Source organism: Lepisma saccharinum, chromosome 9, assembly GCF_977018435.1.
Source record: "Lepisma saccharinum chromosome 9, izLepSacc3.1, whole genome shotgun sequence".
NCBI lineage: Eukaryota > Metazoa > Arthropoda > Insecta > Zygentoma > Lepismatidae > Lepisma > Lepisma saccharinum.
This window is the reverse complement of record NC_139237.1, coordinates 70,136,241-70,151,884: the sequence shown is the minus strand read 5'-3', so window position 1 is coordinate 70,151,884 and position 15,644 is coordinate 70,136,241.

Here is a 15,644-nt window from a genome sequence, read left to right as displayed (position 1 = left end):
GCCAGCCGATGATGGGTTTGAACCCGGTAGAGCAGAAGAATGCAGTGTCTCCTGATGTCATGTGCTTCCGCTAATGCTGGAATGTTAATGTGTGGTGTTTTGTCGCTTGGCCCAATACCGATGTCTGGAAAGAGATTTTAGCTTTTTACAGATTCTCCCTTGAGTCATTCCGCAATATATAAAAAGTTCAGGATACTATTTCATACTTATAATTTCTTACAAAAATATGTCTACACAGTTTCGGATTAAGATCTCTATGCTGATATGGGAGCTGACACAAAACATTACAAGTAATTTTTACAGTGATTTATAGTTTCAAACATACAGCTTTGAGAAGGTGCCAGAGGGACGGTCTGGCCAACGGCTATAACTTACAAGCTGCATTACCTTTTCTACATCTAGGTTAATTGAAACCAAGGCCCTCAAGTAGTGTTGTGGGGGAGTCAAGTTGGACTTGCAGCATCAGTGTTCAGCTATCAAAGGAGCTCGTGAAATGACTAAATAATAATAATCTTTTGAAAGTCTGAGTGTAGTCCCTTTTTTGGTTCCATACATATTTACATATGGAACAAATTAATTTACATAAATAATACATTCTGACTTGTCAGACAATTACTAGCTAGTAGCTACAACAATAATACAATTGGCATTCTATTTACAACCAACCATGAGCCACCAGGCAAGCTCATATTTCTTGGACCATTGCAAGAAGCACTTGCAATAGGCAGCATGAAGGTTCTGTTGCAAAGTAGCCGAGTGTCGACATCAGGTCCAAGTGGATCTTGGAAGCTACAGCCTCAGGCCTCAATCTGCAGAACGGCCTGCACTGGGGAAAATTACTTTGGAAAGGGTCACAAAATGGTTTATAAAGTATTTGAAATGTGGCAATATCGTAAAAAAGTATAGCTACTAACCATCTGACACAACTTCGCCTAAATGTTATGATCAAAATTTTATATAGGAGTCCTCATGATGTTAGCCCATTGGCTTTGTGTGTGTGTGCATTAGGGATGGCCAAACGGATCCGGATCCAAAAGTTACGGATCTGGATCCGGATCTGGGTCTGAAAGTTTCGGATCTGGATCCGGATCCGAAAGTTCCTGATCTGGATCCAGATCCGAGAGATCCGGATCCGAGAGTTTCGTATCTCAATCCCATTATAATATTACCACACCTTAAAAGGTATTATGATCTTCGATTACAAAGAAATTTTTCGTTAGTCCTAGAAGAATTTTTTTCCAAGTGTTGTTCCTAAAATACTTTGCTACGCATCGGCTAACACACTCGTGCAAAAAATAATCTTACTTGTTTAACATAAAATGTCAGAGGTGATTTTGTAAATGCCATTGAAACGAATATGTATTCATTCGAATGTATTGGAAATGAAAACACACATAAATGTGAGACATTTTATTCCAGGATGAAACCTTTAACTGTTAAAAGTAAAAGTAAAGTGCTCCCCTGTGCATAGCACCATGCCATGAAGGCGTGTGGGGGTAACGCTCCACAATTTCTTGATCCCGGTCGTGAGTGGGGGGGGGGGGTGATGTGATCAGCATCATGCCCCTGACCGTCTTTACCCCCCAGGGTTTCCCCCCAGGTACCCATGTTATTCGACGCTGGGTGGGCGCCAGGGCCGCTTCCATCGTTAGAAAAGTTCCCGGATTTGAACCGGCCGGGGATCGAACCCGGGACCTTGAGCATGGTAGTCAGACGCGTTACCGACTGAGCCACCACGGCCACATATAACAAGATAGAAATGTTATACAAAAATTATACAATTGTTCTACAGTTACAGTTCTACAAATTAAAATAAAACATTATAATATATGCAATGTTAAATAATTACAAGGGAGGTTATCTAAGTATCCTCTTCCGATTTCCATGAAACTTGGCAGTATAGTGGGGCCCAAAGGAAGAATTACGTGTTTTTTTGTTTCAGCTAAAAAACTGTTTTAGGAGGCAAACCCCCTCAAATGTCAAGATGAAGACAAATTGAAGTGAGGATCTGACCCCTGTGTCCCCCTCCGATTTCCATGATACTTGGCAGGTGTATAGTGGGGCCCAATGGAAGAAATACGTGTTTTTTTGTTTCAGCTAAAATACTGTTTTAGGGGGCAAAATCCCCTCAAATGTCAAGATGAGGACAAATTGACGTGAGGATCATCTGACCCCTGTGTCCCCCTCCGATTCTCATGAAATTTGACAGGTGTATAGAGAGTCTGTATGCCCCCTGTTTCTTCCTATGCCATATTTACGTGGTTTCGGGGTCAGATCCCCACTTCAATTTCTCCTCATCTTGACATTTGAGGGGGGGGGAATGAAAACACACACAAAACATTCCATTCCAGGATGAAACCTCTAACACATATAACAAGATAGAAATGTTATACAAAAATTATACAATTGTTCTACAGTTACAGTTCTACAAATTAAAATAAAAAAGTTCTGGATCTGGATTTCGGATCCGCTAGGATCCGGATCTGACCATCCCTACTATACACCTGCCACGTTTCATGGAAATCGGAGGGGAACACAGGGGTCAGATCCCCACTTCAATTTGTCCTCATCTTGACATTTGAGAGGTGGTTGCCCCCTAGAACAAATTTTTGCCTAAACAAAAAAACACGTATTTCTTCATTTGGGCCCTGCAAGTTTCATGGAAATCGGAGGGGGAGACTTAGACCTCCCTTGTAAGTGTATTAATTAATTACAAATCGCGCACGCACACTATATATATATGTGTGTATGTATATTATATATATATATGTATATTAACAGATAACAATATGTTATAAGCACATTCTTACTTTCCAAAGAAGCGCATGTGAGATGGCAAAACGGATCCGGATCCGGACCTGAAAATTCCAGATCCGCGGATCCGGATCAGAAAAATTTAGGATCAAGGATCCGGATTTCGGATCCGCAAGGATCCGGATCTGGCCATCTCTAGTGTGCATACGTATATAAAAACAGTGGTGATGATTGGGTTCCAAAACTGCAGGGTCAAAGGCAGTTTAGTTTCTCTTGGTCAAGGGTGGATTAAAGGGGGGGCGACTGCGCCCTCCGAGGCCCATGAGCGGGCGTCGTGGGCGAATTCCACCAAGGACCTATTTTATTTTTTCACATTGATAAATAATTTACACAGTTGGAATGAAGTATATCACACATAGTTTCAATTAAGAAACATACAAGACTGGAAAAAAAGGGAGACGGAGGAGCGACAGACCCTTAAGAATCTAATTTTATTTCTTCAATAAGGCAAATATTGTGGTATTTTACGAAGAACTACCATTATGGGGAGCAGGAAGCTTAACGGCGAGAGTAGTGTGATTTGTGATATTATAAACCCGAGAAAGTATGAACCCCCCTCAGGCAGATTTGCCTATACTTAAAACTAGCTCAACATGCCCATATGAGCTTTTTGCTCAAGTGTGGAACTCTGTCTAATCCAAGATTTTTGTAAAAATGCCCTCGGGAATTTTCCGAGAAAGTATGACCCCCCTCAGATTGATTTGCCCACACTTATAAAAGGCACTTCTGTGAGATTGTTGTCCATAAATTTGTTAAAAATATGCCCCTCTTGATATTTTTTTTGGCTACACCTAAATCTAGGCCAAGACACACCCACCCACACACACACACACACACACACACACATATTTACTTCCGGTTTAAGTTAAATTGGATACCAGGTTCAATTTGTTTATCTAATATTAAAACAATGTAATATGCAGAGCCCCTCTAGAATTGCTCTGTGACTCTCTCATTTCTTACATCATAAACATATGATTTTTCACCTATGAGAATAACACTACATATGGTGTCATCAGGTAATGCCTCATGGAATTCACAGATAATTTTAATGTTTGTCCTGTTATTAACCACAACTTGTTTCCTTTTTGAAGTGTTGATTACAAACATGGGTCTCTGTGCTTTGAATTCATCTGGTGTGTAATACATGTCAGTATTGCCAGTAGTGACTCTTTTGAATGCCGAAAATGCCTCATATAATTTGAGGAAATCATCCTTGGACATGTCTAAATTATAATTTACTCTAGGAAATACCTCATTTCTGCCATTTTTAAGATATATGTTCTTGATGTTGCAGTTATCAAATTTACTTGAATTTTTTTCCTGATTATTGTGTCTTCCAGTCTGAAACAGTACCACCACAAAATCCGGCATGTCGTATTGTATACTGGAGAATGAATTTGTAGCATCAAACTCATAATAAGTACCAGTTGCGGGCTTCTGTACACATTGATATGTATAAAATTGTAAAAAAACCTGTGGATTTTTTATTATATCAGCTTTGTATTTAAGAGCATAACTGGCCTCATATTCAACAACCGGGATTCTTAACTCCATAGTCTGAATAATGCATTTGCCTGCATCTGGTAGGGTATTAGGCAGAGCTTCCCCTGTAGAGTTTAATGCACTGTACCTCATCAAAGCATTATTATCATTGGCAGCTCTTCTAAATGTGATTCTTAAACCACCCTTCCACATAATATCTTTGTAATCTGAGAAGAATCCTGGCAACAGGCGCATGGGGAACAGCACTGTGTGGCTTTTAGATAATATCTTATCACCAGCCTCAAATCCACCTATTTTGTAGTAAGAAGCCTCGGTTTTGGATAATTTTAATGTGGCCAAAGCTGTGGAGGTAATACCCGGATAATCTACTCTGTTTATAACAACACCATGCTTTCTGATCTCAATTTCAGAGAAAAGATGCGGCACAAAATTGTCCACCAATCTTATATTTGAATTTGCCGGATAATCTGTACCATCGAGCTTTACAACATCAAATTTGATGTATAGATCTGCTCTGTGGGGGTGTATAAAGCCATCCCCTACATCAAGATCAACCTCAATTTCTGTGTTGGGTTGATTTAAATTTGCAAATGTCCTCCTGTTTGGGGGGAATGATTGTAGCTCATAACTCTCAATATTTTCCATTTTCTTCTTGTATGTATTTTTATTTAAATATTAATCTCTATGATTGCAGTTGTTGTGGCTCCAGCAAAATCAACTAATTCTTCTTTTTCATTAGTGACCATCAATTCAATATTATCTATTCTATTATGTCACACAGGAAAATATAATGTTGGGGATGGATTGTAGATGATGGGCTCCATAAATTAGAATTAGGTTTGAATGTTGCAATGATGCCGGTTTGTTTGTGAGTGCCTATGCCATTTGATTTGGTGATCATACCCTCAGCCACATTACAGTGAATATTCAGAGTCTCTATGGCTAAGAATTTAGGTATATTAATAGCAGTATGTTTGATGCCTGGTTCAAGTTTTGTGTTGTTCTCAAAGCCTAACAGCTCTCCTATAGTACCCAGATCCACTGTTTCTGTAGCAGATACAATCTCTACTCTGTGAGTGACAGAATTTTGACTTAACACTACACCTCTGGGTAATTGAGCATTTAAAGTGGACAGATTATACTGCCCTGGAGTGATGACAATTTTTTGATCCCCAACTGCAATTGTGTTGTTGTGGTGTGTAATATTAGGGATTAAGTACATGCCATAAAATGCTCTGAGAGCTATTGTTTTGGGATATACTATGTCATCATGTAATCTCAGTTTCAATATTGAATTTTGGCTGGTGAGATGGAATACCCCCATGATGTTTTAAATACCACAAGGCTTTTTGAAAATCTTCAATTGATGGTTTATTTATTTGAGACATATATCTAAGAACAGATAAACACAAATGTCCGCAATTAACATCTTTGAAATTTTGAACACGGGCATTATTGTAATAAAGATTAGCTGAATTTAGATATTTTATTAAATTTTCAGGTGGAACACCTCCAAATGAATCAAACACAAATACCTCATCTTTTAAATATTTAAGATAACAGATCCAGTGAGTGCCCTGATTTTTGTACTTATCCAAATTAACAATGCCACACTCTTGAGTGGTTGTTCTGGCAAAGAATCAGACATGTACACACCTCTAAAATGTTTGATGCCCAGTGGCTTGATTAAAGCTTCAATATCTTGGTTTGTAAGTGGCTCTTGTTTTTTTTAAACTTATTCATGGCTCTCTTAACACCTTTGCCTTGTTTCTCAATGGCCAGGTTATGGCGCCTCTGCTCATCTAATTCTGCCTTATTTTTCTTGGCATCTATTACTGTTTTTGCTATGGCGGCTGATCCCCCGGCCAAGCTCCCCACAGCCCCGAGAGCAGCTAAGATGGCAGGGATGGTAAATATGAATCCCCCCACGTGATTTTTTTCTTGATTGCTGTAATTTTTTTAATTGGGGGTACTAAGCAACAATTTCATACCATGTCCCTTTGCAAGACAAGAATTTTTTTCTTCGCTGCTTTTTGGTCAAAAGGCTATCAATAGTTTTAAGAGATTTAAGACCTGCATAAGGTATTTGATACATAACACCCTTGGCCTTCATTGTAGGTTTATTATATATATATTCACAACCCCCACCCCAGTTTTTGTTTGGTGCTCATAGCTATGGTGGTTCCCAATGCTGCTATTTTTTCACTTAAAGAAGCATCTTTGCTTACAAATCTACCAAATGCAACCTGTTCTAATTTCTTGTCTGCAACATGTCTCTTGTCAAGATCAGAATGTGTGTTGTATGCTATGTCATGGTCTCTACAAGCAGCATCTAGGGGATTAACACCAGGATCACCTCTGTTTAATCTATGGTCCAATTTTGTGCCTGGACCACAATACTGATAGCCTGGAATGTGTAGTTCAAATGGCAGCTTGTTTATAATGTCACTAACAAGGCCCCGACCCTCAGAAATATTCCAAAATTTAGGTGGTAGAGTATTAATAATTTTTATAAGATATCCAATCCCCTTAGTGTCATTCACTATAAAATTAGACAATTTTGTGCTTATCATGTCCATAATTCCAACCTTTTCATTGTAAAAATTGTGGTTGCCAGCATTTTCCTCCCCAGCTATCACCAATAACCTATCTACAAGTTTCCTGACATCATCAACCCACACAAATTCTTTAGGCAGGGTGTTGTATTGTTTGATTCCACTGCCAGTCTTGATTTGTGACCATATGGGCTTGATTAAATTATTGTATTTTGCCCCACTGCTAGACTTGACTCTTTTTTGTGTGGGATCATTGTTCTGGTATAGAGCATCTGATTTTATTAATATTTCTTTGTAATATTCATAATCTTGATCTGTATAGCTGCCAGGCCTTTTCCTAGTCATCAGTTCCCACAATCCAGGTGTGCCGGGGTACTTAACAGAAGCACCTTTTTCTCCAAGACGAGATTCTGAATATACAATCAGATCATCTCCCATAAATGTTACTCTGAAATTGCCAATTCTATGTATGATGCTACCATCACGCTCTGTGTCAGCATATAAGCCAAAAACCTCATCTTTGTTGTCTTTAGATGTGCTTAAATATTTTTGAGCAAGAAGACCCAATTCAATAGGATCCTGAGTAGCTTCAATTCTTCTAGGAGCAATAGGACTAGGTGTATGAATACTGGAAAGTGGGGTGAATGGATAATCTAATATGTTCCTTGCAGCTACAGGTACAAGCTCTGTGATCAAATTTTGATTTTGCTCTGTAACAGTTTTGATATTTTTACCTAATTCACCAATAGCATCAATTATAGGCTGTTCTGTTTGTTTGTGTTTTTCATAAATTCCTCGGTTCTCTGATTTCCATCCCTTAAATCTTTTTACAAGATAATCTCTTAATTTAAGATCATCAATGATTGGCCTTTTCATGTTTATTTATTTATGTTTCAATGTCTAGAAAATTGTTGATTTTATTTCTATATTTCCCAGTATTAGGTGTTCTTGTCATATCAATTGTGACAAACCCATAACTGTCCTGGTTCCAGCACCTACTGCAAAACTTAGAAAAATCATTGTAGCTCAAGTCCCCACCTACATATTCATCATGAATGTGTTTGAGGTTGGTATGATCCTGATGAAACACACATATAAAATTGCTGTTGTCTCGGATCAGCTGCTTGGGTATTTTTGAAAAAGTCTGTGCCAGGTAGAAGCAATCAATGTTTTTGTGTCGGCCCTGTGTAAAGAAATTTCTAACCTTGTTTTGATTATCCAGTATAATGTCATCAAACACAACAACAGAATTATCGAGACATTCATGAAGTGGCTTAACATCTGGTTCAAAAGTGGCTATATCCAATCCATCATATAGCTTCATCAGCTGCTGATATTTTAATTGTTCCAAGCTCTTAGAGAAGATATACAAGTGCCTGTTTTTCCAGTCTAACCAGTTGGGTGCCAATAAAAAATTATCAACCATTAGTGTAGTTTTACCACAAGCAGATGGCCCAACAATAAGACACCTAATATTTTCAGGCAGCAATTTTCCATTTCTCTTATTCTGCTGTTCAGGTTCTGGCAGCCTTTTTATAACATCCCAGGTGCTCATATTATTATTTTGTTTGCATCGATCCAGCTGTGTTCTGGGAGTCCTAGCCATTTGACAAGTAACTTGTTGCCTTTTCTGCGGATGATTTTTTCTATGAGATATGTGTCAGGCTGTTTAGTTTTGCTGAGCTCTTCTTCATAGAACCTGCCTTTGAGAATTTCTCCTCGGTGATCCTTTATTATATATGTGTTAAGGGTCCCAGGTTTAACTTGAACCACTGTAAATAATTCAGTGCTCCAGTTTCTTGTAAAACCTCTTTTGAATAAGTGCTTATATTTGCTGATTCTTACTTGATCACCCACCCTGTATTTGGCTTTTCTTGTTGTTGGCTGGTATCTAGGATAATATACAGTTCTGATCAATTTTTGCTCATCAGATGAAGTTACTTCAGAGGGTTTCATGTTGATTGTGGAATGGACCGAGTTGTTATATTTATGTAGAAGTTCTGGAAGAATATTAATCCATTTATAATTACCTTGCAGTGTAAATTGTTTATACATATGATTTTTTAGGGTTCTGTTGAATCTCTCTACAATTGAGGCCTTGAGATCACTGTAACTCGAGTAATGTTGTATTGCCTGGCTTTTAATAAATTGTTGGAACACAGAATTATAAAATTCTTTGCCATTATCTGTTTGCAAATAGCGCGGTGATCTTCCACTCTGATTGATGATTGTCCTGATGGCTTCTGTAACACATGCCCCAGTCTTGGATTTGAGTGGCACAGCCCATGCAAATTTTGAAAATGTGTCTATTACAGTGAGTAGATACTTGAAGCCCTTGTTGATTTTGTCTAAGTTTTTCAGCTGTCCACTTGCCATTTCAATCAAATCGCTCTGCCATAAATCATCTATGCCCTTTGTGACTACTGGCAGTCTCTTATAATTATGTCGGGCTTGTCTGTGTAATTCATCAACAATAATTTGTCTAGACATAATATGTAAACAAGAATATTGCAACTATGGGGTGTTCAGCAGCTGATACTACAGGATTTTCTAAATATAATTTGTCCCCTATTTGTATTTTAAATTCCAGAGAGCCATCATCTTCAACATATGCTGTTTCCAATGTATTGGGATCTGTAAAATCCTCCAATTCTACACTGGTGATTTTCACTTTGTTATCAGCATTTGTTATTGATAAGGTGGGGTAGTGGTGTGCCTGTGGTTGAAGCCAATATTTGATCTTGATTGGTCTCAATGTGCCCCCAACAAAAAACTGGTAATAAAATTGTGCAGGGGACAGCATATATATTTTGCCACCTGGTGTAAATGGAGAATCATATTCTTTGTTGGGGATGCTGTACAATTCAAGAATTACTGTATGTTTTGGATTCTCGATTATGCCTGTTATTTCTTTTTCTGCTGTAAGCAATCTGCTTGTTACAGATTCAAGATGCTCATTGATGGTCCTAACAATCTCATCGTGCCCCGGCTTGATTCTTATGTCCACAGCAAGTTTCTTGTATTGTTGCACAATTTCTTGAAGCTGGGTGGCAAAAACAGACAGAGCATTTGCTTGATTGGATTCCATGGTCCCTAGCTGTTGCTTGATATTAGCTACAATTTGCTGTAAATTTTCAACAACTGCCAATTTTGAATTTTGAGCAGTGAGATCATGGACCTGTCTTCTGATATCCTCAAACAGGGCATGCAATTCATTAATATGTTGATTGGTTGGTAGAGTGGCCACTGTCTGAGTGAGATGTTTGATCTCTGCCTGGATATTCTTGATATCTTCTGATTTCAATATGCGATTCACTGCTCTCTTAATATTTTTAAGTTCCTGTGATGTAGGCAGATTTGATACTGTATTTTGCAAAGATTCAAGTGCCGATTTCACATTATTTAATTCAGAAGCATCAGCCACATTTTGCATAGCATTTTGGAGCAGAGCTATATCTGCCTGAGTGGGTGTGGATTGTTGTAAAATTTCAAGTTTTGTTTGGATATCATCGATCAAGTGATGAAAATGAGATAGCTCAGATTCAGTGTTGAGGTTTTCAAGCTTTGTGATTTGTTGCTGGACACTGACAAGGGTATCTACAATACCGGGCAATCGGGATTCTTGTACATTTGTCAAATCACTTTGCACTGCTGCTATTGTACCTTCAAGATGGGTTATGGTACTTTGAATTTTTCCAAAATCTTCATATGTTTCAAGTTGCAGCTTAATATTGGCTACACTGCGAGTTATTGCACTCAAAGCATCAGAAGATGGCAAGTTGTTCATAAAATTTTCAAGTGTCTCAATTTTTTCTTTAACCTCGGCTATGGCATTGTTCAGAGGGTCCAGATTAGGTATTTGGAGTGACTGAATCTGTTCTTTTAGAGTGGAAATCACTAGATCAAAATCTTCTTGTGATTTTATGCTTTTGACAATTGTTTGGAGCTGTGCCTGGACATTATTTATCTGCTCTTCTAATTGCTGTTTCAATTGCTCAGAGTTGTTAGCCTGGATCTTAAATTTGGCTTGAAGAGCTGCTACAGCCTCTTCTAAACTTTGAAAATTATCCAATGTGGCCAAATCAGTATATTTCTGAAGCAGCAATTTGAGTTCAGAATCAATTTTAAGAAGAGGGTCCATGCATTGTGATTGTAAATTTGTAATTTCTAATTGAAGACTGGCATTGAGTGTGGTTTGTAAAGCTTGTAAATCACTTCTTAATTTCTTGACTCTGACATCAAGCATCAAAATCTCATCACTATGATCTTCATGTCTTGTATGGCCAAATATATCATTAGGCATTTTTGTTTTAGTGGTTATTTATTATTGAATATCTGATTCTTAATTCTATAAAAAAGGGTATAAGCTTGTCATAGGATCCAGGGACCTCAATATATAAGCAGTCACCAGCAGAAACAGTATAAACAGTGCCAGAAATCATGTTTGAGTGCTTAATTCTGTAAATATTTCTCCCTACTGAAATTTTGACATCACCCTCAGGAGTTGTAATAAATTGCAATTGCCCACCTACAGGTAATTGGTAATGATTTAAATTATTGTTAAATATGTACAATTTTTTACCTGTTTCATCATCAATATCTGTAAGTATGCTGTTCAGATGAATAATTAACAAGCCACTTAGTTTAGATATTATATCAGAAGAGGGTTGTGGTGTTGGCAGGTCCATAATACCTTGTTTTTTGAACCCAAATAAGTTCATAGGCATGTTTATTTATTTCAAATCATGCTCTGTGCTTGGGCATTGATTGCCATTTTTCAAATCACAATGACCCCATGGTAGAGTATGTATGCCACATGATAATATGCATCTCTTATCATCATGTGGGTCCAGAGCCACTTTTCTTACAATATTGCTAGTCAATAAGTGATCCACACTCTGAATTCTGGATTCTGATGTTCTGATGGTGCTACATGATTTGAGGCAATTTTTATAATCTTCAAATTCAAGCTCTTTGTCAACAGTTACTCTGCCAATGCCCTTGGCCTTTTTGGCAACAGCGCCACTACATGTTTCAAAACTGTACATCTTGGCCCTTAACCCAGCAAATGCCACAATAACATCACCAAGTGTCTCATCTTTTAACTTGCCAGGCACCTTTTTGTTGTGGGGTTGAATCTTTGTATGTTCACTGGTATCAAAATATTCAAGCAATTCAGGATGTGACATATCTTTATAAACATCTTCTGTTTTAATATCAAGAACAAAACTATCCGTGTCCATGTACATCAGTTTTACACTATCACCATAAAAAGGTTTCAACACATCATAATACAATTTTAACATGTGTAATTTGGCCAATTCCAATATCACAGCCCCTACATAAATAGGTTTATCAAACTTAATTTTTGTTTTTTCATGTTGAAAAGTGCCATATTTTCATCATAAATTCTTCTATAATTGAAATTAGGCTTTGCAACCAATTTTTTGCTCAGGCTGGGGTCAGTAATTATTTTAACATCGGTATGTTTTCTGACATTTTCAATAGTTTTGCCATATACAGAATTGACCATCAATTTAAACAAGGCCTTATCAAATTGGCTTTTTGCAGATGTTCGAAGCTCTGTGTTTGTATTAATATATGGCTTCAACCATTTTAAGTGCCGGAACCTCAAAACTTTGCCAAGTTTGGTTACTTGTACACCATGATGCATCAGGAACTGGAGGTTTTTGTAATATATGACATAACCCTGTTTTGGCTCCAGAGTCATCATCAATTTCTTCTGTTTAGAGCCAGGTGAGCACTTAACCTCAGGAATTGGGGGCAGATCAGAAAATATGTTGTGTAAATTATCTGGAATTGTCAGATCAACCTCTAAGAAGAGGCCATAGTTACTGTCATCAAAATCCTTAAGATCTTCAATATTGAAATCTTCAACCCATTCAAGCCCTGAATATGGCAGTTTTTTCAACATGGCATAACCATACAGGCTGTTTGCATCCACATACAATATATAATTTGATGCCAATGCTGGATCATAATCAGGCATATATTTGTTATTTGCTCTGGCATATCTCTGAGAGCATTGCACCATGCCTCCTCTTATACATTGTTCCATAAACAGATACATATCTTGATCTTGGATCAGATCCAAATGCGTTTTAGTGTTTAAAAACATTGCAGACCATGCTAGGCCCGGGGCACTGTAAAAATATATTGGATCCAGTTCATAATTTTTCATGGAAGATTTTCTGAATGCCTGCAATATATCAGCTAAGAGGGTCACATCAAGTTTTAAATATGCCATGTGATAATCACCAAATGTCTGGCATTTTAAATTGTTCCACATCAACTGGGCATGGTGATAATCATCATCACTGATTCCAGATCCTCTGATTTTGCTGTAAAACTCTTCTTGTGGTGGCAGAGCACACTCATCAAATTTAGAAAAATCTGTAACATAATCATATGGATATACCCCCTTCCGCCTAATTAATTTCAGGTCCTGATTTGGAAACAAAGCACATGTGATTTTGAATTGATCATCAGATAATTGAGTGGCCAGTGTAGCCAGGCTAGCCGATAAAATTCTGTAAGAATCAAGAAATCTTATGTGAATAGGAACACTATTAACTTTAATTATTTTGCTAATAGCAATATATTTCTCATCATTTTCAGCTAAAATATTTAAATTCTGCTTGTCAAACCCCTCATATCTGATCAGATGATGAAAATCATAATTGGATGCTCCATGGCAAAATATTGGGACAAATTTTGGTCTCTGGATCTTAATATTACAGCTATTACACAGGGCCATTTTGAATTTACCATCTGTATGAGAATTTTTGTTTCACCTTGATTTTTGTATCTGAAAATTCAGAATCACATACCGGGCATTTTTCTGCATTGTTGAAATCTTCAATCTGTTTCTCTGTTAAAGGCAACATGGGTTTTGATTTTAATAAGATATTAGATGCTATGTCATGGCACTCATTTTCTATTCTATGTGCAAATTCTTTGATGGCATCTGCTCCCATGTATGAATATTCTTTACTAACAACACCATTCTGTACAATCACATAATAAAAGCTGGAAGGTTCATGTAGCTGGTATGGTGTAATTGAAGATTCTTCAGGATCTGGATTGCAGAATGCAAGAGGTTTGAGGTTTGATTCAAAATCACAGACAATATATGCTGGGTGTTCCAACAAGGCTTCAAACTTTTTGAATTTTGCATTTTCACTTGGCATTGGCATCATCATATGAACAGGTTTATAGTTGCCACAGTATTTCAGATGCTCAATTAACTTGTTTTTGGCAATTTTTACATTCTGTTCACAAACACCATTCACCATTTTTCTACCATCAAATACACTTAAACATCTTCTACACAACTTGAATATTGTATTGGATTTGTCTAGTTGTGTTCTGACTAAAGCTTCAAGATTATGTATCAGAGTGTAATGGTGTGTATCATCCCCTTCAATTAAGAGCAGATCAATCGGAACAGCAGAATCATCATCAAATGTACTGATTCTGAGAGGTGCTATTAAGCAATTGCCACGGCCAGTGGAACAAATAAATACATTAATAGATAATTGTTTGCCATTGATATGCCTGGCCTTTTTTTCAAATTTATCAATATTCTGAATAGACATTGGATATTCTAAACCCTCCATTGCCTCATCAAAATCATGTTCATGTTGTTTATAATAAGTTATTCTCTCAGGATGCCTTGAAACTGGATACAAAGCAGCTAAAATACACCACAAAAAGCATTTCTTATCATTATTTTCAATATTAACCACGGCTCTTTTGTTTTTAATATTGGCAGGTAATGGCAGATATGTAGATCCTTGTAATGGGCTGAATTCAGAAATATTAACATATAACTTGTGTGGAGATCCGCATAGGCTCCATCCAGACTCTTTTGCTGCAAATTCAGAGTGTTTAATATTTAATTGATCTATCAAACTGCTTATTATTTTGTCTGAATTTGCATTTGAATATACAGGTACAGTTTCTGTTATGTGGGGCTGTGTAAATTTTGTGCCATTTGATTTCTTATATTGTGTAAACAATTTGAGGGACAGCTTATAAGAGCCATTTTGTGCATTTAGAATTGCCTGTACATCAGGATTTATACTGTTCAAAAAATTCTTAATGTCACATCTTGGCTCTGATACAAACCGGTAATCTCTTAATTGGCCATTAAAACTGCTATGGATGGGTTCATAGCGTGGCTGCTTTGCTGGTCCAGCATTAACAGGTGCTCCATGCTTCCTTTTCAGACCAGATGTAGATGGTTGTGGGGGCAATATTGATGACTGTGCAGAGCAAGTATCTTTATGTTTATATGTGAAATATTCCATGCTATATTTTCTATGGCATTTGGGGCATATTTTTGTGGGAGTTCTGTATTTGTCTGGATTACAAATCTTTTGGTGCTTGGCCCAATTGGGGCTGGATATATTTTTATTGCATTGATTACAATATTTTTGATTTGGCATTTTTGTTGTTGTTTATTATATACAATTTCTTGGGATTCAAATCAAAATTCTATGCTTAATAAAAAATATCAGTTGGGTTCAGCAGTGTGATTTGTGTGTGTGTGTGTGTATGTGTATGTGTGTATGTGTGTTAATATTTTTGGCTTTGGTATTTATATAAAATTTCTTGGGGTTCAAATCAAAACTCTATACTTAATAAAAAATATCAGTTGGGTTCAGCAGTGTGATTTGTGTGAGTGTGTGTATATGTGTGTGTGTGTGTGTGTGTGTGTGTGTGTGTGTATGTGTATGTGTGTAT